This window comes from Delphinapterus leucas, chromosome 8 (assembly GCF_059928025.1).
Source record: "Delphinapterus leucas isolate spDelLeu-1000000601 "Yukka" chromosome 8, BTC_Dleu_Yukka2, whole genome shotgun sequence".
NCBI lineage: Eukaryota > Metazoa > Chordata > Mammalia > Artiodactyla > Monodontidae > Delphinapterus > Delphinapterus leucas.
The window spans coordinates 115,825,452-115,851,334 of NC_143136.1; the positions used below are offsets into that span (position 1 = coordinate 115,825,452).

The 25,883-nt window shown below is 41.9% G+C and overlaps 1 pseudogene; it reads right to left on the reverse strand.

The window, feature by feature from the left end:
• Window positions 1-6,550: 6,550 nt before the first annotated feature.
• On the reverse strand, window positions 6,551-23,500 carry LOC149748646 (metabotropic glycine receptor pseudogene; annotated as a pseudogene).
• Window positions 23,501-25,883: the final 2,383 nt, after the last annotated feature.

The window sequence follows — 25,883 nt, forward strand, 5'->3', positions numbered from 1 at the left end:
GAAATGTTGGTTGTTCCCATAAATATGCCGAATGCAGAATATGAAGGCATCCTGGTACTTCCTTCGTACTACTAACCCAGCTTGTGCCTCCACCTGCGTTAACGGCTCACAATGCGAAATATTGCAGGAAAAGAGGGGAAAGGCCTGCTGGAATTTTAGATAATCTTATGAAAAGGAAGCAGTTGTTTTCAACCGGGGTGATCTGGGGTTGTCACGCCAGGGAGGTGCATACAATGTGCGGGACAGCCCACCTACAACAAAAAATTCTTTGGCCAAAAATGGACAGTATGAGATTGAGAAAGCTAAAGTAATCACTTGGATAATCGAAGTTATTATTACCCTAAATCCTTTAACAGATTGCCTACCTTAGTCTATGTCCTTCAGACTCAACTTTAAAAGAGAATACAGTTACAATGTCCTCATTCCTCCGACATAAATGACAGACTCAACTATAAAAGAGAATACAATGTCCTCGATGTAAATGACAGCACATACAGTGAGGCTTGTAACAATCAAGGGGAAAGGAGTTACCACTAAAAACTGTCTGTCTACAATCTGAATTAAATGAAAATACTGGGACTTCCCTCGTGGCACAGTGGTTAAGAATCCACCTGCCAATGCAGGGGACACGGGTTCGATCCCTGGTCCGGGAAGATCCCACATGCCACAGAGCAACTAAGCCCGTGTGCCACAACTACTGAGCCCACGTGCCACAACTACTGAAGACCACGTGCCTAGGGTCCATGCTCCGCAACAAGAAGCCCAGACACCACAACGAAGAGTAGCCCCCACTCACCACAACGAGAGAAAGCCCGTGAACAGCAAGGAAGACCCAACACAGCCAAAAATAAAATTAATTAACTTATTAAATAAATAAATATATTAACGCACCCATTCCACCGGATGTCACTTACTCCCTGATGGGAACGAATCCCTGTTCTACACCACTACTAAGGATATCTAAGAGAGTCTAATAATTATATTGTACCAAGAAGTAATTCGGGGTCTACTCACAGTGAAGCCAGATGGCAGCACTCCACCAACCACTAGGGTCTTCAGCACTCTTCCCCAGCATCCGTTTTCAGCTCTAGTGAAGGAAATGAGCAGCTGTGTCAAGGCCAGTACAATACTTACTAGCTCTGAATTGTCAGGACACAAAAGACCAACAAGAGGGAGCTGGTTTCCAGAGTTTGGCTTTATTTTGCAGTACAGAAATCATCTGGAGCCATTGTGAGACAGACATCATTGAAGCAGAGGCTCTGTCAAATCAATACTGCGTTGCAGCAGCTTGGTCCATTGAAGAAGCCCCACCTGGGATACAAAAGAAGCTTCTACGTTTACCTGCTTTATGATAGTTTCTTTCCCCTCCACTCTCATCAAATTTATTAGATTAAAACATCGCACACAGGCTTCCTCCAAAATGACTCTCAAAGTCTGGAGTTCGGTTAGACTTGGAGGCCCACATAAACCCAGCTTGTGGCTATGCTGCCTGGGCACTGTTCTAACACTTGATGTAAATGTAAAGGGGTGGGGAGGAGTGAGGGATACTGTCCCCAACGATGGAACATTCGATTCCGTATCTCCTTAATGTCAAGAGGACAGATGGCACGCAAACTGTACTGACACAGCTCTTGAGCAGTAGAAGCTCATAACTGCAAAGGCTACACTGATTAAAAGATACAAATACTGTATCAAGTTCTCTGTATCAGTATCACAATGTTTTAAAACTGATCCTTCACTAGAAAAAGCAAGCCAGTATTGGTTAAATTGAACAGAATGTGGGAACCTGCCAATTCTGAAGAGCCACTCCATGAAAACAAGTTAATACATGATATTAGAAAGGGGAAGAATATTTACTGGTACAGTGCTCTGCAATCTCTCAGCTTTGATTACAAAAGCAGGCCTTACAATATTGATTTCATACAATATGCATCATTTGCCAAATTTTAAGTTTGTCCTAATTCTATATACAGACAATCAATCATGCATGAAGACAAAGACATTTTCAGACACGGGGAGACTTAGAAATTTTACCTTCCACAGATTCTTTCTGAAAAAGTACTTGAAATTGCGTTTTGGGGGGTGGGGAAAAAAGAAGAATTCTTGAAATAAGAGGACCAGCACCCAACACACAGTTGGATCCAAAATTTCAATAATTTGAAAATAGTTCCATGATAGTTATTCTGCAGAAGACCTAAAGCAATTTGTACAAATTATGGGACTCCAAGAAGCATGTCTTCAACAAAAATGTAAATTTTCTTTAACAAACGATTGATTAAGAAGTTGGATGATCTTAGAAATAAGAAAACATAGGGTTTCTTTTTATTTCTTTAACGTGAAGAGAAAAGCAATTGGCAGCTGCATGGAGGGAAAATAGGTGAAAAGTCTCCATGCAGACATGCACAAACTAAAGGTAACATGGTTTTGTGCAACTGATCTAAAAAAAAGGGAGAGAAAATCCATTGGTCCTTGAAATTTGGAACATTCTAAAAATGGCATAGATTCAGATATTCAGATTTTAATTTTTAGAAGCAACTAATGGACAAAACAGAAGTGGGTTTTGGGTTTTTTTTTTTTACTGCAGTGACAGACTGAAAATGTTACCATCTTGAATTACCTAAAAATACTGGAATAAGAGTAGGAGCATAAAGAAAGAAAAGAATAGAAGATACTATTTTAAATTGATGGATATAAAAGTCAAGGTAACCAATAGAGAAATTTTAAATATAATTAATAAAACAATGGAGAGAGTAGAGAAAGGAAAAGTGAAATATAAAGAAGCTAAGTTTCACATTTGTCGTATCAGAGAAGCTGATCATCGTATCATCATCAGTGTATCATGGTGATGATTTTAATCCCCAAAATTCATAATCCCAATTTTCCATAGATAATGCTCTTCATTAGAGATGTACTTCTGCCTATACTTCCTTTCCTATGGTACAAAGTCTGCTTCCTCCAAATTCATGTCCAAATGTTTGTGGTGTCCCTTCTGGCTTTTCCAGTCTCACTTCTGTATCTTGTGCCTCTCACTGGCACTTTCTGAGGCAGCCCCTAACCAGACATCTTAGTCCTCACCATGAAAGACAACAGAGTGAGGCGGGAAATGCCAAACGACAAGACCTGCCCGCCGCAAGCTTGAGAGAGGTAGGGGACCCGCTGCATGTCATCTCAGGCATGCTGGTGAGGGAGAAAAGTGTTTTGCCCCTGAGTTTGCCTGCTGTGCCTCTGCCTTTAGTCTCCTGCTGTTTGTGTTTGGAAAGGGTTTCACCGTACAGGTTTAAGCCAGGGAGCAAGAAAAGTACCCAGCTGATTTTTGCAAGAAATTCTAGATTTTCAATCTCTACCTCCCTTACCACTCAACTCTTTCCGTGTATTCATTCACAGCCAAGAATGGAGCAGCTGTAAATAGCTTCTTTGACTGAGATCTCATCAGAGAAGCTGGAAAGCCCACGCTCTCAGAGCTAAGGGAGGCACTGGGCAGGAAGGCCAAGACAGAAAGGAGGAAAGAAAAATGGAAAGCAAAGAAAACGAAAATACATCCACAATCTACATAGTACTGCAGGGCTAGACATTTGTAAAGCCCTTAACATGTTTCTACATTTTAACCACTTACTGAGCCCCTTCTACATCCCTTACTCTCATTTTCTATGTCAACCCTCCCCCCACTACATTCCAGCAACATTGACTTTCTTTCTGCTTTTAGAGCATTTGAAGCTCATTCCTATCTCAAGGCCTTTGTTCTCGCTGTGCCCTATCTCAAGCATGATTCCTAAGCTTAAGCTTGTTTCATGGCTGTCTCCTCATCCTTCATTTCTTAACTCAGAGTCACATCTTCAGAGAGGTTTTCCTTAATCACCCTATTTACTGCAACACGCCTTACGTCTCAGCCATTCTTTACCACATCATATTTATTTTCTTATAGCATTTGTTTGTATCAAGAATTATATTTATCTTGCTTGTTTGTCATCTATATTCCCCCACCCACCAAAAAAATCCACAGGTACAGGGATTTTTATCTGTCATTTTCACTGTTATATCCTCAGTACCCATACTCCTAGCCAGGCGCATGTTATATACGTTATTATTTTATTTTTATTTTATTTATTTATTTATTTTTTTTTTTGCGGTACGCGGGCCTCTCACTGCCGTGGCCTCTCCCGTTGCGGAGCACAGGCTCCGGACACGCAGGCTCAGCGGCCATGGCTCACGGGCCTAGCCGCTCCGCGGCATGTGGGATCCTCCCGGACCGGGGCACGAACCCGTGTCTCCTGCGTCGGCAGGCGGACTCTCAACCACTGTGCCACCAGGGAAGCCCACGTTATTTTTTTAAATAACACATTCCATACATTATGCTAAGCTCTTTACATAGGTAAGATTGTTTACTCTTTACAGTGTAATCTGTACTCTTTGCAGATAAAGAAATTGAGTCACAGAAGGAAATAACTTGCCCAGTATCACACAGTAAGTGAAAGTGGAAGCTCATAGATTCAAATCTAGGTTTTTAATCCTAAAACCCTTCTTCTTAGACACTATTCCATACTTCCTGAAATATGCAAGGCACTTTCAAGAGGCAGTGAATATGGGAAGCCATGAAATGTGGTCCTTGCATTTGAAGGACCTGTAGAACTGGTTGGGGAAATATTATGTTTACATAAAGAGACAAATTATAACAACCAGAGGCAGCTGCTCTCATGATAGTCTCTGTGATCCCCCTGCCTTCATAACCTTCTAGTCATTCTGCCCTTGCCAGTAGGGTCATGGCCGGCAGCCAAAGTTTTTGGACGACTACAGCTGAAGCTGCCAAGTATTTACAACTCTTAATTCTTACTCTTAAAATCGTTTAAAAGGAATTTTATGTGTTTCAAGCTTATCAGATACTGTTTAATTTTTCCCAAGTTTGTGTTTAAGGACCAGCTCCTTGTGAATTATGGAGACTTTGGTTTTTGTTTTGTTTTGTTTTTTTGAAATTTACTTTATTTTTATTTATTTTTGGCTGCGTTGGGCCTTCGTTGCTGCACGTGGGCTTTCTCTAGTTGTGGCGAGCGGGTCTACTCTTAGTTGCGGTGCGCGGGCTTCTCATTGCAGTGGCTTCTCTTGTTGTGGAGCACGGGCTCTAGGTGCGCTGGCTTCAGTAGCTGTGGCACACGAGCTCAGTAGTTGTGGCACACAGGCTTAGTTGCTCCGCGGCATGTGGGATCTTCCCGGACCAAGGCTCGAACCTGTGTCCCCTGCATTGGCAGGTGGATTCTTAACCACTGCGCCACCAGGGAAGCCCCAAGACTTTGTTTTTGATACAGACTTCTGAAGCTGTCCCCACATGTCTTCTTCACAGGGTCTGAAAGGGCCTAGGAATGTACTATCAGGCTTTTCAGGTGATCCTGATACCCAGCTAAGTTTGTAATCAGTGAATAATGACCGTAAATTAACGTTTACTTGATGACTCAGCGTCTTTTTATCTGTGCCTGTTATTAAACTACAAGTTCACTGCAGCCATAGCCAGTGCAAGTGATGGTCACCACTTCCCTGGGTCTCAATTTCCTCATGTGTAAAAGTAAAAATAAGTTGGATTACATGATCTCTAAAATCCTTTTTACTTCTAAAATTCTAATTCTTCAAAAAGGAGCTTTCCCAGGATGTTTACTAGAACATTGTTTCTTTCAGGAATGCCCCAGTTGTTATTTGCTTCTTTCTCAAAAAAGTGGAAAGACAAATAGATTTCTAAATAACTTTCAGAGGGCTGTAATATGAGGGCCTTCCCACAAATCTAATTATTAAGTTAGTACCTGAAACAGCTTTCTGAAGTGTGCCTTATCCAGATAAATAGTAATCTTCATCTTTCTCTTCATGAGCTTTGGTCTCATCTCTTAACATTCACAACATCATCTCTCATTTCTCTGTAATCAACACAGTATACAGCAGCACGCTCCTCGTTTCTTGCCCCTGAAGCTCACATGTACTACATGTTTATGGATGGCACAGGAGGAAGTAGGCATGCATCAGTTTGTGCTATGGTAATTTGTAAAGCCTAAACATTCTTTTCCATCATGTAGCCATTGTTATTTTTTAAGGTTTCTTCTGACAGGATTCTAAACATAGTAATGTTAAAAACTGTCTTTAAACATGTTAAAGCCTTAAATAATGTCTATATAATATGTCATTTTAATTATTTCTTCTAGGAAATTTCATTTATAATATGTTCAAATTATGAACAGCTTCTAGTTGAATCAATAAAGGTAAAGTGGCAAACAGAGCATTTTAGGGAATTCCCTGGTGGTCCAGCTGTTAGGGTCCGAGCTTCCACTGTAGGGGGCCTGGGTTGGATCCCTGGTCGGGGAACTAAGATCCTGCAAGCCATGCAGCGCAGCCAAAAAACAAAAAATCATTAAAAAAACCAGAGCATTTTAAGAATATATATTGTAAGGTATTAATATTCCTTTAATGGGATAAGCTCTGCATCAGCCTGTTTATAGCTTTGACTTCCTGAGATAAAGTTCTGAAATGCAAGCACAGCCAACCTATCTTTATAATGATTAAATCGTCAGGAACTTGATCCTCACTACTTGCTAGAAAAGAATAATTCAGTTTCATCAGAACTATGAAAGTGCTCAGTGGTAAACAGAGCTTCATGAAAAAGTAAAACACTATCATAGATTGCTAACTGTTTTTCGTTTCATTCATCTCCATTTGTTCCCTGTCCACACTCCTCTCTACCCCCTACTTTCTCCCTCTCTCCTCTTTGTCCCCACAGAGGTTCGCACACACACACGCACACACACACGCACACACACACACAGACACACACACATTTTCTTTTCCAAATGCATCCTTTAATGGGAAATCTTAAAAATGAGACATTTAGCTATATAAGTAGCAAATCCATGCTTAGCAACAAGTTCTGGAAATAATTTGGCCAGATGTTCTTTTTGAGCCTTAATGACATCTAAATGTGAATTAATATTCCATCGATTCATCAAAATTTTCTAGTTCTCATTCATGTCAGATTCTATATATGCAGTGATCTTATGTTCCAGACAAACAAATAGAAATGTGATCTGACAAACTCACACACACACACACACACACACACTCACACACACACACACATACACACACACACACACATAGATACATATAGAACTCTTGAAATAGGATAGCCACAGAATAGCATTTTTATATGTGTTCCCTCTACACCAGCTGCTTTCAACCAGAGACATTTTTACCCCTTAGGTGATACTTGGCAATGTTTGTAGACATTTTTGATTGTCACACTGGGCAGGGAGGTTGCTACTGGCATCCTGTGGGTAGAGTCAGGGGTGCTGCTAAACATCTTACAGCAAAAAAGCCCCCACAGAAAAGGGTTATCTGGCCCCAAATGTCGATAGTTCTGAGGTTGAGACACCCTGCTCTACACAGTGGTCTAAGGCATCAAATAAGGGGACAGCCAAACTCTTCATTCCATTCCCGGCAACTGACTAGAAAAGAAAGAGAAAAAACACATACCTCCACAATTCCATTTAAATCTCTTTAACCAAAACTAGTTACACGGCTACACCACAAAGCTTTTATTTCCACCCTGAAACCTCTAAGCACTTTAGAAAGGAAAGACAGATCTAGTCCCTCTATTTTTAGTTTATAAGTGGTCTTGTATTCTCACTGTCCTATCCATCTCCCCACAGTGTGAGTGAAACTCTTTGCCAGATGGTGTAGGAAAGATTTTGATAATCCTTACCTCACCTATTCTGAAAATAAGTTTCTGCAGCTTCTGGCCCGATGTTTTGTGTATTTCACATATATTAAAAAGACAGTGTGGTTACATGTTTTAGTATAGCTTGTCTTGTTTTAAAAATTATTATGAAGACAAATAGCAATCTGATATACAGCAGTAAGGTCTAGGTTTTTTGTTTCCATGTAGGCATATTTTGCTGCATATTGATAGCTTATAGATGATAGTAGAACTTTATAGTTGGAGAGACCATGGAATTTAATTTCCCATTTTCTAATATCACAGTTCATCAAATATAAGATGCCATTAATTGTAAGATATGCTATTACATTCTGTACCACTAAAAGAAAAGTGTATGCCAATTGGAAATGACATGCCCCCAATCATTAAGACACATCTCAGTTTGAGAGACATCAAAATGTGGAAAAGGTACATCTTAGAATTGATAAAATACATTATTTTGTACTACAATACCTTTTCCTCTTTCTCAGATAAAAGCCATGTGTCTTGTTATTCTATAAAAATCCTTCCACGATAATGTAATAAGGCATACACGTTGGAAAACACATAAGTGGTGAGAAAACCAGGTTAAGAAAGTAAACCAACATCTTATGTAATTCTAAGTTCCCTTTTAGGTTATAAGTGCACTGGGTACTTTGCTAACTGGACAGGATTTTTTTTAAATCCTGTTTTGTCTTATTCTAAATGGGGGAAAGTTACAAGAGATATTATAATGAATAAAAATTAACTGGATTTCAATTAATTATAAGTATCAGTTAACTATAAAAGAGAAAGAGACTGCCTTCTTTAATAAAAAGGAAGGAAACTGTTTTTTGGAGAAAATGATCTTGGGGTCAGATCACATTTAAGCTAATCTCTGTTTTCTATAAATTCTACCTATAATGAAGGTAATAAAACTAGGTGACTCCTGTGATTGCTTTGAGACACTATAATATCCTTTGGTGTAAAAGAGAAAGTCAGTCATGGTTCCTACACTAAGTTTGGTATTGTAGAAAATGGGGCTGGGGGGGTGGGTACCTGAGAAAGACTTTTAGCCAAGAGCATTAATTTTTTCCTAAACTGAAGAAGTATTTTATAGAACAGCCTATCCACCTAAATCTTTTCATAGGTCAAGTTTTAGGAAGAAAGACTTGTTAGATGAGTAAATGCCCAGCCAAAGTAGAAATTACACCAGAAAAGGTTTCTTGCTAAAACTTGAAAAACGAATAATACTAAAAGACCAGCAAAACAAGCCAATGTACGTATGTGCCATAGCTGTGCTGGGCAAGAGCCTAATGATGCTGTTGTCTGCAAAGTGTCCGAAACATAGCCCCAAGACGGCTGAATGCCTGTTTGCACATAGTGGCCATCAAGCTGCTAAAGTTATCAAAATTCCAATGTACTGTTTCAGTAATTCTGTTTAAATAACCCTGTGAACATCAATCCAGAGCTGAATAGAGAAGACAAACAAGGCCCTAATGCTTCTGTACCAACCAAGTACAAATAACACCAACAGCATACTTCTTGGCATCCCAGTATATTACAATATAATCATAAAACACGGTGCATCTTGGAAAAAGGTAGCCTTAAAACCCTGAACAGTGAACAAAAACTGATGCTTTTATGAAGTTGAAAGTAAAATTTGACTTAGCCAGCAATTGAGGCCATAAAATCAGTCTTGTGAGGCATGAGTTCTCTCCCCAGAGGGGAGGCCCAAACTCCTGTCATTTATTTAGCAGTCTTGAAATCCCATTTCAGCTTCCGAATGCGTGTTCTAGAAGGTGGCAAGATAATGCTGTACCACTGCTACACCACACTAAATAGCCTCCTTTGAAGTATTAACACCAACTACAGAGTTAAGTCAGAGACAGGTTGTTTTTAAACAGTAAGTAGGAGCTTCAGGATGCCTAAACATTGATTACCTTGGGGGAAATTACACAAGTGTACTGAGGCCCTTGGTTTAGAAATCTGTGAAACAGCTTCTTGTTGACTTTAAGTAAATTTCAGGTGATCTTTCAAGATCTAGAAACTCAGATCATGCTTATTCTTATTTTGAAATGGAGTTCTCATTTCCCTTAGTATGTATACTTAATTCAGTGTACACCGAGAGGGCTTTCTCTAAATAGCCTGTGAGTAAATGACCATGATAAAGTTAAACACTGAACATATATGAACATGATCTGCATTCAGGTGAGGATACATTAACTGGTTTCAGCACAACCATCGAAACTTCACAAGTTAAAGTGACACATTTAGTTATGTACATAATCATAGGCTTTTAGATTATAAGGAGCCCAACAGGTCACCTAGTCCAGCCCCCTTTAACTTACAGATGAGGAAACAGGATTAGAAAGGCAACTGCTGCCCATGGGAACACCATAGCCAAGGATGTGGTCCAGGCTGGGGTCAATGTCTCCTGTCTCCAAGGCCAGTATTTCCCCCGTGATCCACTGTAATTACAAGCCTTCGCAATAATAGGAATGAAACTAAGTCATTATATAAATTATAAATTACTATAAATCATGTGACTTTAATACAACTAAAAGTGTTCAGTATTTAGGAAGACAGACGCTGTGACACAAAATATTTACTGAACTTCCTGTGTGATAACAGTCCTTCATTTAGTCTTTACAAAATCCCAAAGATACACTTTACTATTCACAGCTTAAAGATGAAATAATTGAGACTCAAAAGCCTCAATAGCAGAAGTCCATCTAAAAACTCTGATCCATTACCCAGGTAGACAGCTCTGTCGTGTTCCTGTAGGTAACCTCTTCACCACTACCAGTACCCACAAGAGAGACAGGGTATGTTTGGCCTAGAGCAAGATGGTCATTTCTCTAATACTATGTAAATTGCCATCTGCAGAGATCTATACCAGAATCTCTGATGGAGGTGTGTGGGCACATGTTTGTGAAGGAGAGAGAAGTAACCCCTCAGGAGTCAGTGACTCAGTGACACCAATGTTACTTATGTAAGTTTCTAAAAAGGCGTTTCCACACTATTGTGGAAAAATGCACACCTGACATTCATTTGGTGTCCTCTTCTTCTGCACGTTCCTCCCCCATCAATATCATTTCCACAAGGTACTGCATTTATGTGTATCAGTCCTGTTTCCAAAGCCTCCTTGTTGCCCGTTGGATAGGTCGCTTAAGAACTCATAGAACAAAGAGTTATAAAGGTATATGGATATCGCCAAGTCTCTTTCCACGTTTTAATTGTGCAGAAACTGATTTTCAGACAGGTAATACAGCCAGTCAGAGACAAAACTGGGACTTAGGGCAAAGTTCTGACTCAAGTCTAATACTCTTCTCTCTATACAACATACTTGATTATATGATTGGCCAAAAAAACAAGTGTCTGTCACGTATTTGGCCAAATATATTAATTATTTCAAGCCAATACCATGTTACATTTTTAATAACAAGGTGAAAACAAAATTGGTAATTAAGAGATAGCAGCATAGGGTAGTAGAAAGACAATACAAGCCTCATAGCTAGATAGATCTAAATTTAATTCACGCTCCCTAATTTACTAGCTGTGTTGCCCTGGGCAAGTTGCTCAACTTTCCTGAAGTTGTAACTACCTGAGAATACTAAGAACTACATGCAGTGGGATATTTATAAAACATCTGACACATAGTAGATGCTCAATATATATTGGTTCCCATTAATTCTAACCCACCACAAAAGAGCTGTGCCACTCTAGCAAATTCCTTTAGCCCTCTGGGTCTCACTTTCCTCCACTGTACAATGAGAAGAGGAAAGAAACCAAATGAATTCCAAAATCCCTTACGGCTCATCAAGTAAGAATTCCCAAAGGTTCCTTTACCTTAATTTAAATTCAACAAACACTTAGGTACCTTATATTCATCCTAGGCACTAAACAGTTCCAACCACCACCAGGAATATGTCTATGAGTTCATTAGAATGGGCTCAAACTCCATAGTACTTTAAGTTCCACACAGAAAAATTAGTATACAAAAGCAAAGGACTTAACTTTGAAGAAAACTCTGCAAGGACATCACAAACCTAAGATGATAAATAAAAATAATTTAGAGTATACCTTAAATTGTTAGTCTCTCTTTTTTTTTTTGCTGGGATAGAAGATGAGAACTTAAGTGTTTATACTATAGGTCTATAACAAGACTCAGGAGCCATTTAGGTAAAACACTAATGCCATTTTGGGGGGGAAAAAAAGAGCAATAAACTTCTCTTCACATGTGAGTCTTACACTAGGCCTTAAAATGTAAGAAACCTGTGTCATTCTGAAGCAGAGGGGAATAAAATTTATTCTGAGAGGTGTTTTACAGTGATAAGCATTAATATAAGAAGGTAGTTGACCATGTTTTCCACATTACTTTTGAATTTCATATTTCAGATTTGAATTCTCTAAAAATAAAATATAATTTAAATCTTGAACCTTGTAAGTAAGACCTGGCGAAATATTAGCTGAAATAGTAACTGAAGTTAAATGAAAGTCTTAACTACAAAGTTTATCCTCCTCTTCTCTTCCATGAGGAAATCATTAGCAAACTTTTTTTATTACAGATAAGGCTTTTTGCAAATAACACTCTATAGATTCAAAATAGATTTAAAATCATGATTAGAGCCTAGCCATGGTTTCTCAGAAATTCATTTGAGGTTTACCTGTTACCATACCTGTACAATATTATTCACTTACGTTATAAAAGTTTAGAATACACATCTTAGGTGATAAAACATCAACAACATCAAAAACATTTGCCTTTTATGAGTATGAAGAGACAGAAAAGGCCCGTTGAAATTTATATATATATATGGCATAGTGTGAACCAGAGGCAGAAGGCCTGGATCCTATTTCTGCTGTTGTTAAAAGCTCGATATGTGATTCTTGGACAAGTCACTTCACCTTTCTTATCTGTTTCTTTATGAAACAGGAAGAACCATCTGATCTAAGATTTCTTCCAGTTCCTATAATTAACATCTGTGCGAATCCTCAATACAGTACTTGAGGAGCATGGGACATGGGGCAAAAGTACTCACAGGAGAGCACTTATTCTGCTCTTCATGCGTGCTGCTAGGAGGAGCCAGATTCTGTAGAGAGCCACACACTAAATGGCCTGGCTTCGTGCCTTGGCTAAAGAACACCATCGATGACTAGGAAGGCACTTAAAGAGACTCAGCCAGAGGAAACAATCTATTTTCTGAACATAGTCCAAAAATTAGATCGGGTCGTGTGAGCCTACACAACATGACCCCTGGTGTCTCAGCCTTTTATCTTGGCCTGCGGAAGGCCTGAGTTCAAGTAGGTGACCTGTGGTTTCTGAGCCTTATGAGAAATACTTCTGAAAATGAATGGTTCTCATCCCCAGTCTCACATCTGACCCTTGAAAATACATATATTTTTATGCAGCAGCTGCAATACATGCAGCATTCCTAGGACACCTTCATGAGACAGAGTTTAGCATAGTGGTTAAAAGTGTGAGTCGAGCTCAAATCCCGACTCTGCTGCTTAACTGCTGCGTGATCTTAGGAAAGAAGCTTAATCTCTCTGTGCTTCAGGTTCCTTTTCTGTAAAACGGGGAAACTAATAAAACCTAACTCAGGTTTGTCGTGAGGCTTAATCAAGATAATACATGCAAAGCAGTTAGCACAGAGCCTAACATAAAGTATCAATATACGTTAGTAAGCTGGGTGAATGGATAGATCAATCGATCGATTGATCAACTGATCTTTCAGTCCTGGGCCCTGGGACTCCCTGAAAAGGCTTATGCGAAGGCCAAAAGCAATTTTCTAGCAGTGAATGGCATCTGCAGATCTTTTCTGAGCAAATAATATAGCAAAGACTCAAAGCTGGGCTCAGCTTTTACTAATAGGATCCTACAGAAATCAGGAGGAAGTAAGATTATCCTTAAAGTAGGAAAGAGTTACGCTGGTTTAAGACAAGATCCTTTAAAGAGATAGACACACACAAAAAACATTTAATATGGTCATACAGAATTAGAGAAAGGAGGTTACTTTTCATTTATACCTTCTCAAGTGTTGCCAGCATTAAAAGCCACAGAGTTTTATAACTGGATGGCTCCCTAGAGACCATCTAGTTCAACTCCCTTACTTGATAGGTAAGTTGTTGAGGCCCAGAGAGATTAAGCAACTTTCTCGAGGTCATTCAGCAGTAAATAACAGTGCCAAGACATATAAGCTTTCTGACTCCTCCCATTTGCCCACCCAGTACTCCCCCTGGTAACTTTCACCAGGTCATCATCCTGTCCTTGTTGTACCAAAAGGGCATTAAAACACACACAGGTTTCTCACTTTTGCCCAGTTTCCCAAAAAGTACAGAAGCAACCTCAACCCCCAAGACCTTCTTCCCATTGGGAATTGGGGAGGATACCAGTCAATCTGTGGCCTTCTCCCAGGCCTTCTTTGGAGTTTCCACTCTTTCCTTTCTGTTCCTCATGTTCACTCAACAGGGCTACTTCTAAAAGTCCCTCACCTCAAAAATCAGGCACGTCCCAGGGCACAAGTTACCACCTGCTAATCTGCAAATTCTCATCTTCCCACAAATGCTACACCTTGAGGCAGGAAATACAGAACTATTACTAAATTTTCTCTGAGCTCCCTGAGTGCATTCAGTGAGAACTGATCCCTCCCTCCCTAGGATAACTCAACCAGGTTCATTTATAAAGTGTGTGTATGTGAAGGGCCAGAGAACCCTTAGGTGTGCCTAACACAGAAAACAGGAGAAAGAGGGGACCAAGGAATGGGAGATGGGTTGAGGGAAGGAGGGAGACAGGTAGAAGGAGCGCACCTGTCAAACGGCAAAGTATGGATCCTAGAGACAGCTGTGCTGCTGGGACTGACTCACTGCTGAAGGGACAGAACTGCCCAGGGGATTGCAGCGTTTTCATTAGGCGCTCTGGTAACTGACTAACAACAGACTGGCGCCTCAAACTACACACATAGGAGGAAGTAGGTAGAGGCTATCCCGAAGTAGCGGGAATAACGAACTCTTTTCTTCCCACTCCCTTTCCTACTCTTGTGAGTTGGCACGCCACTCTGTGCCTGGCTGGCATGCCCTGAGCTTGCCAGGGTGCAGTGCATCACCCCTGACCGGGAACTCCCCTCCCTGCTCTCCCGAGGGTTAGAGAGAAACATAGGGCATCTCTCAGCTCTACCAAGAGCTCCCGTCCCTTGCCCCTTGCAGGGGAACTGATTTGAGAGAAGAGCTTTTGCTGAGTGTCTGAAGCTGACAAATGCGGGGCACTTCTTGTCCCTAAGCACTTGCGCCTGCGTGGGGTGTCCCTCAGCCTGGGTCTCTGCTTTGAAGGTGGGAGGCCTAAATGTCACAGCCACAGTGTTCCTTCCCCACACGCGCACCTACCCATGAACCCGGAAGGAAGGCTTTGCTTTGATCTTTTTTCCCTCCCTACCTGAATTCCGGGACCAGGTTAGGCTGCAACCCGTAGAAAGCAGCGGAGAGAGTGACCAACCACCCGGGCTTGTAACTGCCGTTCTCGCACTCCAGATAAGGCGGAGACCACTTGACGTGGCTCTTGTCCCCGCTAAGACCGTCCCTGCGCCGCCAGCTGTGGCCCAGGCCCCGGGGCCCCTGATTGGAGCCGCGGCGGTGCAAGTGAGTCCTCCACTTGCGCCGGAGGCCGCGGAACCACTCGGTCTCCAGCGTGGCGTTGGCCAGGTGGTGTGCTGAGGAGGACAGGTCCTGGAGCAGGATGCGACTCTCCTCGCGCGTGGCCTGGAGGAAGACCTGCGGGGCTGGGGCGGACAGCGACTCGGTGCTGAAGGTGATGGCCGCCCGGGAGATGCTGGGCTCACCCTCCAGGAGGCTCCGCACCAGTGCCCGGTACCACTCCAGGTCGTCCTGCGAGTTCTGCTCCCGCGACTTATTGCTCTGCAGCATCATGTTGAGGAAGTTGGTGGCGTGTGTCAGCGTGTCCAGCGCCCCGTGCAAGGAGGAATGGGAGCTGGCTAGGGCAGGCGACTTCCCCGGCAGGCCCGCCAACTCGTAGCGGCTGGAGCAGTTGGCTCGCTTCAGCTGGTGGGAGTCCCCGGTGTAGAGGTAAGAGGCCACGTCCATGGGCACCTCCTCGGCGATTTTCTGCGCCAAGATGGTGCCGTCGGTGGAGCGGCTCCAGGGAGCCGAGGGGTCCGAGGCAGAGGCTCGAGCCGGCTGCTGGGCGTGCTGCTTCGCCCTCAGGGCCTTCTCTCGAGAGGAATCCGTCCGACTTGGAGGGTCGCGGCTGGCGCCGGCAGCTCCCAATCCCAGGTGAACGAGCAGGAGGCAGCAGAGTAAGGGGTTAGCCATGGCTCCCATCTGCCTCGCAGCAAGGAGAGGAGGTAACGGAGGGAGTCACTTTTTAAATTTTGGTCGTCAATCTATCAGCACTAAGACTTTTTCTAGGAGTCTTCCCCCTTTTCAGCTGGCACCCAGTCCAAAAGGACTTTAAAGTAGGGATGTTCTGAAATACGCGCGGCTGACTGAGCTACCGTCGCAGGAGATCAGATCACCTGTGGCAACGCCGGCTGCTCCTGCTCCACCATGGGTCTGCTCGGGATTGCGCACCTCGCAGCCTGGAGCCCGGCACCTTACATCCCCTCTCGCCGCCGGCAGCTATAGTTGGCCTGCTTACGTCTTTCTGCTTAGCAGCTTCCACCGCCGCTCTCATTGAGGTGTGTTCAGGAGCTGCTGCTGCTGCTGCTGCTGCTGCTGCTGCCGCCGCCGCGGCCGCCAAGGACACTGCTCCATCGTCTCGCCCGTGGCAGGTCGTTCCCGCCTCCCGGCTCAGGCTCCTCCTCGTCCGCTTCGCCCCGAGGCGCGGAGCGCGCGCGCCCAGACCCGCACCGCGAGCGTAGCAGCTAGGGTTTCTTTTAAGGCGTTTGTCTTTCCGGAACCACGAGGGCTAGGCAGCTGGTTAATTGGAGTCTTTAAGTTTGGCCACAAACCACACTCCTGCCTCTCCCTGCTCTCGGGAGGAAAGCCGGTTTAAAGAGGCGGCTTGGCCGCAACCAAACCCTGGTAGGGCGGCTTCAAGTCGTCTTGTGCCCTGTTTGGCCGGCTCCTCTGTCAATCAGCCGACTGCCGTTTGTTGGGCTGGTGCGGGAGCTGTCCAGTGCTGAACCCGAGGCGCAGGAGGAGGCGGTGGCGCGGAATGCAGCTTCGCTGAGTCCTTTCACCCGCTCGCGTTCCCTGATGACTCGGGAACCTGAGGGGGTGAGAGGTGGGGTGGGCGGAGTGAAGGGAGAAGCAGACTTGTGGTGGCTCAGAGCGAAGGAAACTTGGATGTACCGAGGAGGAGGGTGTTGGCATCTTGCATGCTTAGTTAAATCAGCCTTTCCTTTTGCCTGGTAAAGAGGGAGAAAGTAGTTTTCATTTGTGGCTTAAATCGGAGGGAAGGGACGTAGGATGGAGACGTGTCCTCCCGAGCATCTGCTCATTTTGGGCAAATTATCAAATCTTCTTCCTTGTTGTCGGTTAAAGAAATGATTAAACCCTACTTGCCGAGGTCTTCGCTATAAGGGAGTAATGGAGACATCTACCGGCTGAACTTTAAGGGGAAAATGCCATATTAAAGGAGCCTCTCTGCTTGAAAGGGATGAAGGGGAACCTGTGGAAGTGTAAGCAAGTGAATATGTGGAAGGGAGAGAATATGTGCCGGGGCAGGACTCGGACTGTGAGAGAATGAGAATGAGTCTGTTGGGCGGGAAGGGAAGCCATTCTGACTGGGAGTTCCTAGAATTAATGGATGTAAGAACTAAGACATCTGGTTAACTATAGGTTGGGATGTCCCAGCAGAAGAAAGAAGAACTGAATAAGTATGCCAAGACCCCCCAGAATGATTGGAAAATCCCTTAACACAGTCTAATGGTTTTATTTGAAGCTTTAATAGGGTCTTCTGACATTTTCATTCTGAAAATACTAATTAGTACTTTGGATAGGTATGGTTTTATGCACCTCCACCTTCCATATGCACCTCCACTTTCAAATTCCCCAAGAAAGACACAGGATAGAAAGTCTCAAATTCACTTCGATTCCCAACTTAAAAAAAAAAAAAAAGTTACCTGTGGCATTCTAAGGTAGCACTGCTTAGATTTGCTTTATCCTTTCATTTTATTCTTCCTGTTGAGAAAATACCTAAGCACAAAAATTTAAGCTCCAAAGAGCAAAAGTTTGTCTGCATTGGTCACTGTAGCATCTTGAGCACCTAGAACACACAGATGCCTGGCACATAGTTGGTTCCCACTAAATATTTGCTAAACTAATGAATGAACCAGAAGATAATGATGATGAAGCTAATTATTTAGGAATCCATCTCCTTACCTAAGAAGAGAAATCTGCCTGATGTGTCAGTGGTGAGGGCTTTTGGAATAAGACATAGCAACCAGTTTTCCAAACTGCAGTGTATGGTCTCCAAGGGAGTTTTTATAGCTTTGCAAAGAATGGTTATTAGATTTGTGTTTATTTACAAGTAGAGTTCATGTTCATATCTGACTTGTTTAAATTTTGCTTTGCAGTGTATACGCTTTTGCCAAATAAAGGTCATCCCAGTTTAATCCTCTACTATAGCACACGTGGCAATAATAGGAGTTTCTGTTTGTTTAATTTATCAGAGTATACAATATGATTTTCTATTTAGTTGTCTAAAGACTGGTGTAATTTCATCATTAATTGATTTTTTTAAAGAAAACCTGTATAACTAATTAACAATCCTTTAAAATTTTCTAGTATTGCATTTTAAAAGGAAGATATAATTTTATTAGTCAGTCCTTCTATAAGTAATTCAATGACTTAGCATAATTGAAAGATCTGGGTTCTGGTCCTATCATTATTTTAAGCAAGATATATGGACACTAACAATATATTTGAAGTTTCTGTGTCTCGGGATGCAAACTGTATGTGGGCCTCGTGATCTGACACTGAGGGAGTACTGAAATGACACCTGAGCCACTCTCCTGGAGTGCCAGTTCTTCCCCTAGTGCACAGCTAACAAGAATGGAGCAGGCTATGAGAGGCTCTTGCAATTTGGGCATTCCCTTCAGGGGATCACCTTCAGTCCACACTGCCAAACAACAGAGGTGAACTAGTTAGGTCTAGAACAACACTGCCCAATAGAAATATAATGTGAGTCACAAATGTGATCTACATATATAATCTCAAATGTTCCAGTAGCACATTTTAAGAGTAAAAAGAAAAAAAGTGAAATTAAATGTAATAATATATTTTATTTAGCCCAATAGACCCAAAATGTTATTCAATAAGTAAACAGTATGACAGGTATTAATGAGATATTCTACATTTTTATACTAAATCCTCAGAATCCAATGTGTATTTTACACTCACAGCATATGGAACTTCATACTAGCTACATTTCAAGTGCTCAATAACCACCTGTGACCAGAGGCTACCATAGAATACAAGCTCTGGAAGATAGTACATCGTGGTCTAGAATGATCTAGAAAACCTAGGTTTACTCACGATAAGGTACCATGGTCCAAATGGTCTAGGAGGCCTGTCCATTTAATAGATCTGGAGTCAAGGAAACTAACTGAGTAGATAGACAACCCTACGTCTATGTCAGTGTCTGTCACTGAAGGAGATCATCCAAAAGAAGTTATCATAGGGGACCAAGATATAACACATACTCATACCCCTCTAAGCAGACTACAAAATTCCACAGCAACTCACAGACATATTCATTCAACAAATGTTGGCTTAGCCTCTGCTGTGTATCAGGCATCATGCTTAGTACTCGGGCAGACACCTGCATGATGGACACATGGACCTCACAGTCAAGTGTATAGAGAGAGAAACAATAAAAAAGCAAACAAATAAATTTTAAAATTACATATTGTGATCAGTGCCATGAAGAAATAAACGCTGTAAAGTTACAAAGAGTGCATGGTATGGGGGCAGGGAGATTCTTATAGAGAGAGAGAAAGAAAAGGAAGACTTCTATGAGGAGGTAACAGTTGAGCTAAGATGTAAAAATGAGGAGTAGTTAACTAGGTAGTAAGTAGTAGTGAACTAGCTAAGGGTAAGATGAAAAGAAACTTAGCAGGAAAGAGAAATGGGAAAAGATGACTGCATTAAGATGAAGTTCATATATAATATAAAAAATACAAACAATTGAGACAAAAAGAAAATCATTTTATAGGATAATCAAGTGATCCTGGCATGAATAGCACCTCTGTCCCACCAATTACACGAGCGTGATTTGTAGAGGAGATAAATATCCCTGTGTAGCCTCAAGTTAAGAGCTAAGTTATCTAAATGCATATTAATACTGTGTGGGAGCTTGACTGTAATAGGTCAGTGTATACAAGACCTGTAGGCCCTGTGTGACAAGGCCCAAAGCGTTTTCATCACAGCCTGAAAAGTCAATCTAACTGCTTTAGAACAGTCAAATTTGCACTGATGAAAAAGCATTATGCAGTGGAGCTTTGAGTTATTAGTTGTCAGTATATTATTGATTTATCATTACTGTAAAAAGGAAGATGTGATATTAGCATATCTTTAAGTAAAAGAAATTAAAGGAGGTTAAAAAAAACTGCTGAGACCAGATTTTATGTGAGCAGTATAGGTAAAGTTGTTTCTAAAATTTAAGTGCTCCTTTAAATCATTTAAATCAGCAAGGATTAGGACAGTGGGATATGGCGAAAGGACACTGGATTGGCAGTTGGGAGACCAAGCTCTGATTTCCACACTGCTGATGTCTAGTCATGTGACTTTTGACAGTTTCCTCAACCTCTCTGAGCCCTTTTGCTTCATCTTTAACATAAGAGTGATGTATTAGGGACTTCCCTGGTGGTGCAGTGGTTAAGAATCCACCTGCCAGGGCTTCCCTGGTGGCACAGTGGTTGAGAGTCCACCTGCCGATGCAGGGGACACAGGTTCGTGCCCCGGTCTGGGAAGATCCCACATGCTGCCGAGCGGCTAGGCCCGTGAGCCATGGCCACTGAGCCTGCGCGTCCGGAGCCTGTGCTCCGCAACGGAAGAGGCCACAACAGTGAGAGGCCCGCATACCGCAAAAAAAAAAAAAAGAATCCACCTGCCAGCGTAGGGCCCATGGGTTCGAGCCCTGGTCCAGGAAGATCCCACCTGCTGCAGAGCAACTAAGCCCGTGCGCTACAAATACTGAGCCTGCACTCTAGAGCCCACGAGGCACAACTACTGAAGCCTGTGCGCCTACAGCCCATGCTCCGCAACAAGAGAAGCCACCGCAATGAGAAGCCCACACACCGCAACGAAGAGTAGCCCCCACTGTCCGCAACTAGAGAAAGCCCAGGCACAGCAACGAAGACCCAGCGCAGCCAAAAAAATTTAATTAATTTTTAAGAATACTTAACTTAAAAAAAAAAATAGTGATGTATTAGATACAGCCACAACTGAAACAGTTTTAGATGAGTGATGGATAATGGTCCAGGTATATTTTTCGGAACTCATCATTTTTGATAGTTCTAGATTTATAATGTAAATGTTATTTTTAGGTTAAATAATGCTAGGTCTCAGTAAACAAAGTGGCACAACCCGAATCAAATTCTTGATAAAGCAAATAAAGCCACAAAGAAGCAGCATAATCTGTCAATATAACACAAAATCAGAAATCCAGTTCTTATTCGTGGTCTTACTGAGATTCTGGATTTCCCTGAGCTTATGCTACCCCCTGTGCCTCACGTTCCCATTTGCAAAATGAAGATCATAGTCTTTGTTATCCAAGGGTGGTGGTTTTGAAATTTCTGGGTGAAGAAGAGTCACTAGAGAATTCTGATCACTGCTGTAGGTCTGGGGGGAAGTTAAGAATCTGCATTTTAATAAGCACCACAGGTGGTTTTGATGCAAATAAGCCATGGAGCACATGCTGAGAAATGCTGCTTTGAGCCATGGAAAATAACTCTAAGATAATAGGGGAGAAGCTCTCCTGGTAAACAAAAAGCTGTGCTGTAAATTGTGAAATGTACCCTGTGGGGGGAAAAAATGAAAATAACACCTATAAAGAGATTATCATCATCACCTAATCATTTATATAGCACTTACAGTGGCCAGGCATTGCTCTAAGGATTTTACACACTTTAGCTCATTTAGTCTCCATTACCACACTGTGAGTTTGGTACAGCTACCATTTTACAGATGGGAAACAAACAAACAAATGAATTGCCCTAAGTACTACAGCTATCTGGCTCCAGATGTCATACCCTTAATCACTACACCAGTGGTTCTCAAATGTTGATACACACTAGATATACCTGGAGAACTTTTGTCAAAGCACAAATTAGTGGCCTTAGCCCCAAAACTGCTGACTTGGTAGGTCTAGAATAAGGCCTGAGAATTTGCATTCCTAACAAATTCCCCTGTGATGTTAAAACTGCTGGTCCAGGGAACACACTTTGAGAACCACTGCTCTGAGATGTGCTTTTCATCATTATAACCCCTGACTTTTTGGTAACACTTTTCCATCCATTTAATGTGGAAAGAGGAGAAAGTCAAATTAAGGGATGAAAATATGCCTGAAATCTAGCAAGAAAAAAAAACTATTTCTAACTGAGAAAGCTTACTCAAGATGTTTATGTTTTTTACTTAGCAGTTTATTCTCATCTGCCTCCAGTTTACCCTTAAAACTCTTACTCCCTGTCAGCATCGCTTCTAACAACACTCCTGCTCTTTCCAGAGTCGTCTCCTCTGTTTTTCACTGTGAAATCATGACTTGGGCTGTTCCTGCATTCCCAGTGAAGTGCAAACGCAGTATCATCTATAGAGTCACTAGGGCTTTGACCCAAATTGCTAGTTTCCCTAATCCCCTTACCCCCATGCACACAAAATGGTTCTGTAAACTAAAGACACTTGAAGAACTTCCTGATCACAAGGGAAGAAAACGCCAGGAAATGGCACTTATGTTAGGAGAATCCTGAATGTGCTGAGGCGAAGTATGTCTCCAAACAATGTCCCATGACACTGACCTGACATTCAGCAGTGCAGGAAAGGACCAATACGACCTTCACAAAAAAATTACACCAAATTAATTATTCAAAGCTCAACTCCATTCAATGCAAGGATCGTCTCTTTTTCTTATTAAGAAATAAGAACAACCAAAAAGTTTGAAACAAAGTTTACCGAAATATGGACTTTGTGGATAGCAAAAGACGGGAAATGGATTATTTTGTCTCTGCTCGATTTTGCCTGCTTCCCTTGCTGGAGGGAAGCCCCTCACACCATATGTACCCATATGTTGTTATAATTCATGATATAGCTTTCATCAGCATAGTACCTTGGGCATAATGGGGGTTTACTTCATGATCAGTTTAGGACTCGTCTCTCCATCCGAACACAGGAGCTTCTGCAAGTTGAGATCTTCAAGTGCCCAGGATCATGCACACATAGGATACACTAACTAATGACAGTTCCTCATTGATGAAGAGCAGAAACTTGTAAATCCAAACAAACTTATAAAGAACAAGTTTAGAGTAGTAAGCTGCTTATAAACTTTTTGCTGTTATTTTAAAAAGCTTGAAGGAAATTAATCCAGTAACGTTGATATTGTTGAAATTGCAGACATCATCTTAACATCAGGATTGTATGGAAAAGGAAAACAAAGAAACATAACATGGAAATATATGCCAACAAAATGTGAAAGAAGACAATCACTGCACATGTTTCAGGAATAGCCGCAGGCTAAGAAAATGACAAACCTAAGTATGAATCCAGGTACAAAACAGTTCTGCAAATCTATCGTTTTATTTTAACAGTAATATTATGTATGCCTACTTAAAAAAAAAAAGTTTCCTCCAGACCTCTGCTGCTATCCCTAAAGAAAAAAAAAAAAAGGAGGCAAAGAAATTTACTTTAAGATTTCCTATCTAATCTGTGGTCAGTTGGTCTCTCCTCCTCTTCCTCCTCTTTCTCCTCCTCTTACAGACAGTAAGTGCTCAATGACAGATTAGCTGTAAGTCTGGGTTGTCCCCAGGGAAAGGGAAGAGAGAACGTCCATACCTGTGAGACAGTTATTGACGTTTACTTAGAAGTGTCTTCTTTTGATTGCTTTCGGTACTAGCATTTAAGTAGGTCTGAGGCAGAAGCCTGAGTCCTGTGGCATATATAAATCATTTCCACTTGTCCTTTTGATTTACCCTTGGGAATCAATAGTTTCAGGGAAAATTTTGCCTGGTCTTTACCAACAACTCCCTATTCAAACACAGGAGAATTTTAGAGAAGTTTTGGCACAGGAAGCTTTCAGTTCCTTTTGTTCACTGTGTCAGTGAATGTTCTTGGGTGATGGGGCTGGCTTCCAGTCTATATGGCGATCATTTATCACAGTGTGTGCGGAGGGATGGGTTCTTCATGAGCATAGAAAAAGCAGACTAGGGAACAAAGGCTAAAAAGAGAAACAGTTTTCAAGAATCTGCAGTATCATGAAGACCGAATGTGATGAAAAGTAGCTATCTCAATTGTTCGTTTTTATATCTCAAATCAGATATTTTAGAGTAAAAAATTAAAATGTAACTAAAAGTGAAGAAAGAAGTAAGAGGGACGTCCCTGGTGGCACCACGGTTAAGAATCCACCTGCCAATGCAGGGGACACAGGTTTGACCCCTGGTCCGGGAAGATCCCACATGCCGCAGAGCAACTAAGCCCGTGCGCCACAACTACTGAGTCTGCACTCTAGAGCCTGTGAGCCACAACTACTGAGCCCACGAGCCATAACTACCGAAGCTCGCGCACCTAGAGCCCATGCTCCACAACAAGACAAGCCACCACGATGAGAAGCCTGCACACCGCAACAAAGAGTAGCCCCCGCTCACCGCAACTAGAGAAAGCCTGCGTGCAGCCACGAAGACCCAACACAGCCAAATAAATAAATAAATTTATAAAAAAAAGTAAAAGAAAGAAAGAAGAAAGCAATAAGAAGGCTTTTCTGAATGTCAGGGTTGTTTTTAATTGAAATGCATTAGCCAAGAGCAGAAGAGAATATCTTTCCTTGAAGAATAATTTGTGATCTCCAGTAGAAACTATATCCATGTATCAGAAATGAGCTATATTTAATTCTGCCTGGATAGACAAATGAACCAAATGGTCATTGGAATCTATTCTTCTCCTACAGTCCTATAATAGACTGAGGAATATATCCTGTTATGTCCCTACAAACAAGAAAACTAGTGCAGGCATATTTAACCCAAGTACTTCTTTTAGGCATCAAAATCCAATCTCTTTGTGCTACCACTCCTCTCACACTGCATTACTCAACCTGGCATTCAAGGCCATTTACTAACTTTTTTTGCCCATCCCACTAGTCCTCCACTACATTTTGGAGATACTCCATTCTAACAAAGCTATGCTGTTTACACTCTTCCTTTATAAGTAATTTGCACACTCCCATCCTATGTCTGCCTTTGTAGAAGTTAATTCTGTGTATTGAGAAAACTTCCACAAATACGCTTCCTCTCCTTTAAGACCTTTAAGAACTGCCAACACTTTGAATAGACATTTCTCCAAAGGAGATATACGATTGGCTAATAAGCGCATGAAAAGATACTCAACATCATTAGCCTTTAGGGAAATGAACATCAAAACCACAAGATACCATTACGTACCCACTAGAAGGGCTATAATAAACAAGACAGATGATAACAAATGTTGGTGAGGATGTGGAAAAACAGGAGCCTTCATATACTTCTGGTGGGAGTGTAAAGTGGCACAGTCACTTTGGAAAACAGATTAGCAGTTTCTCAAAAGAGCTGAACATAAACTATCGTGTGACCCAACATCTCTACTCCTGGGCATTTGCCCAAGAGAAATGAAAGCAGCATGTCCACACAAAGACACACACATGAATGTTCACGGCAGCTTTACTCACAGTAGCCGGAGTCCAGAAACCACGGACAAGGCCCATCAACTGGGGAATGGATAGACACAGTGTGGTACAGCCGTATGGCAGAATCCTAGTCAGCCATAGCAATGAACAAATTGCCCGCACATGCTGTGTCACGGATAAAGCTCAGAAACGTTATGCTAAGTGAGAGAAGCCGGACCCAGAGACCACACGTTGTATTGAGATGCGATGTCCAGAAAAGGTAAATGTATGGAGACAACAGGTGGACTAGTGGTTGCTTGGGGCTGGAAATGGGAATGAGAATCAACTGTAGGAAAAAAAAAAAAAAGAATCACCTAT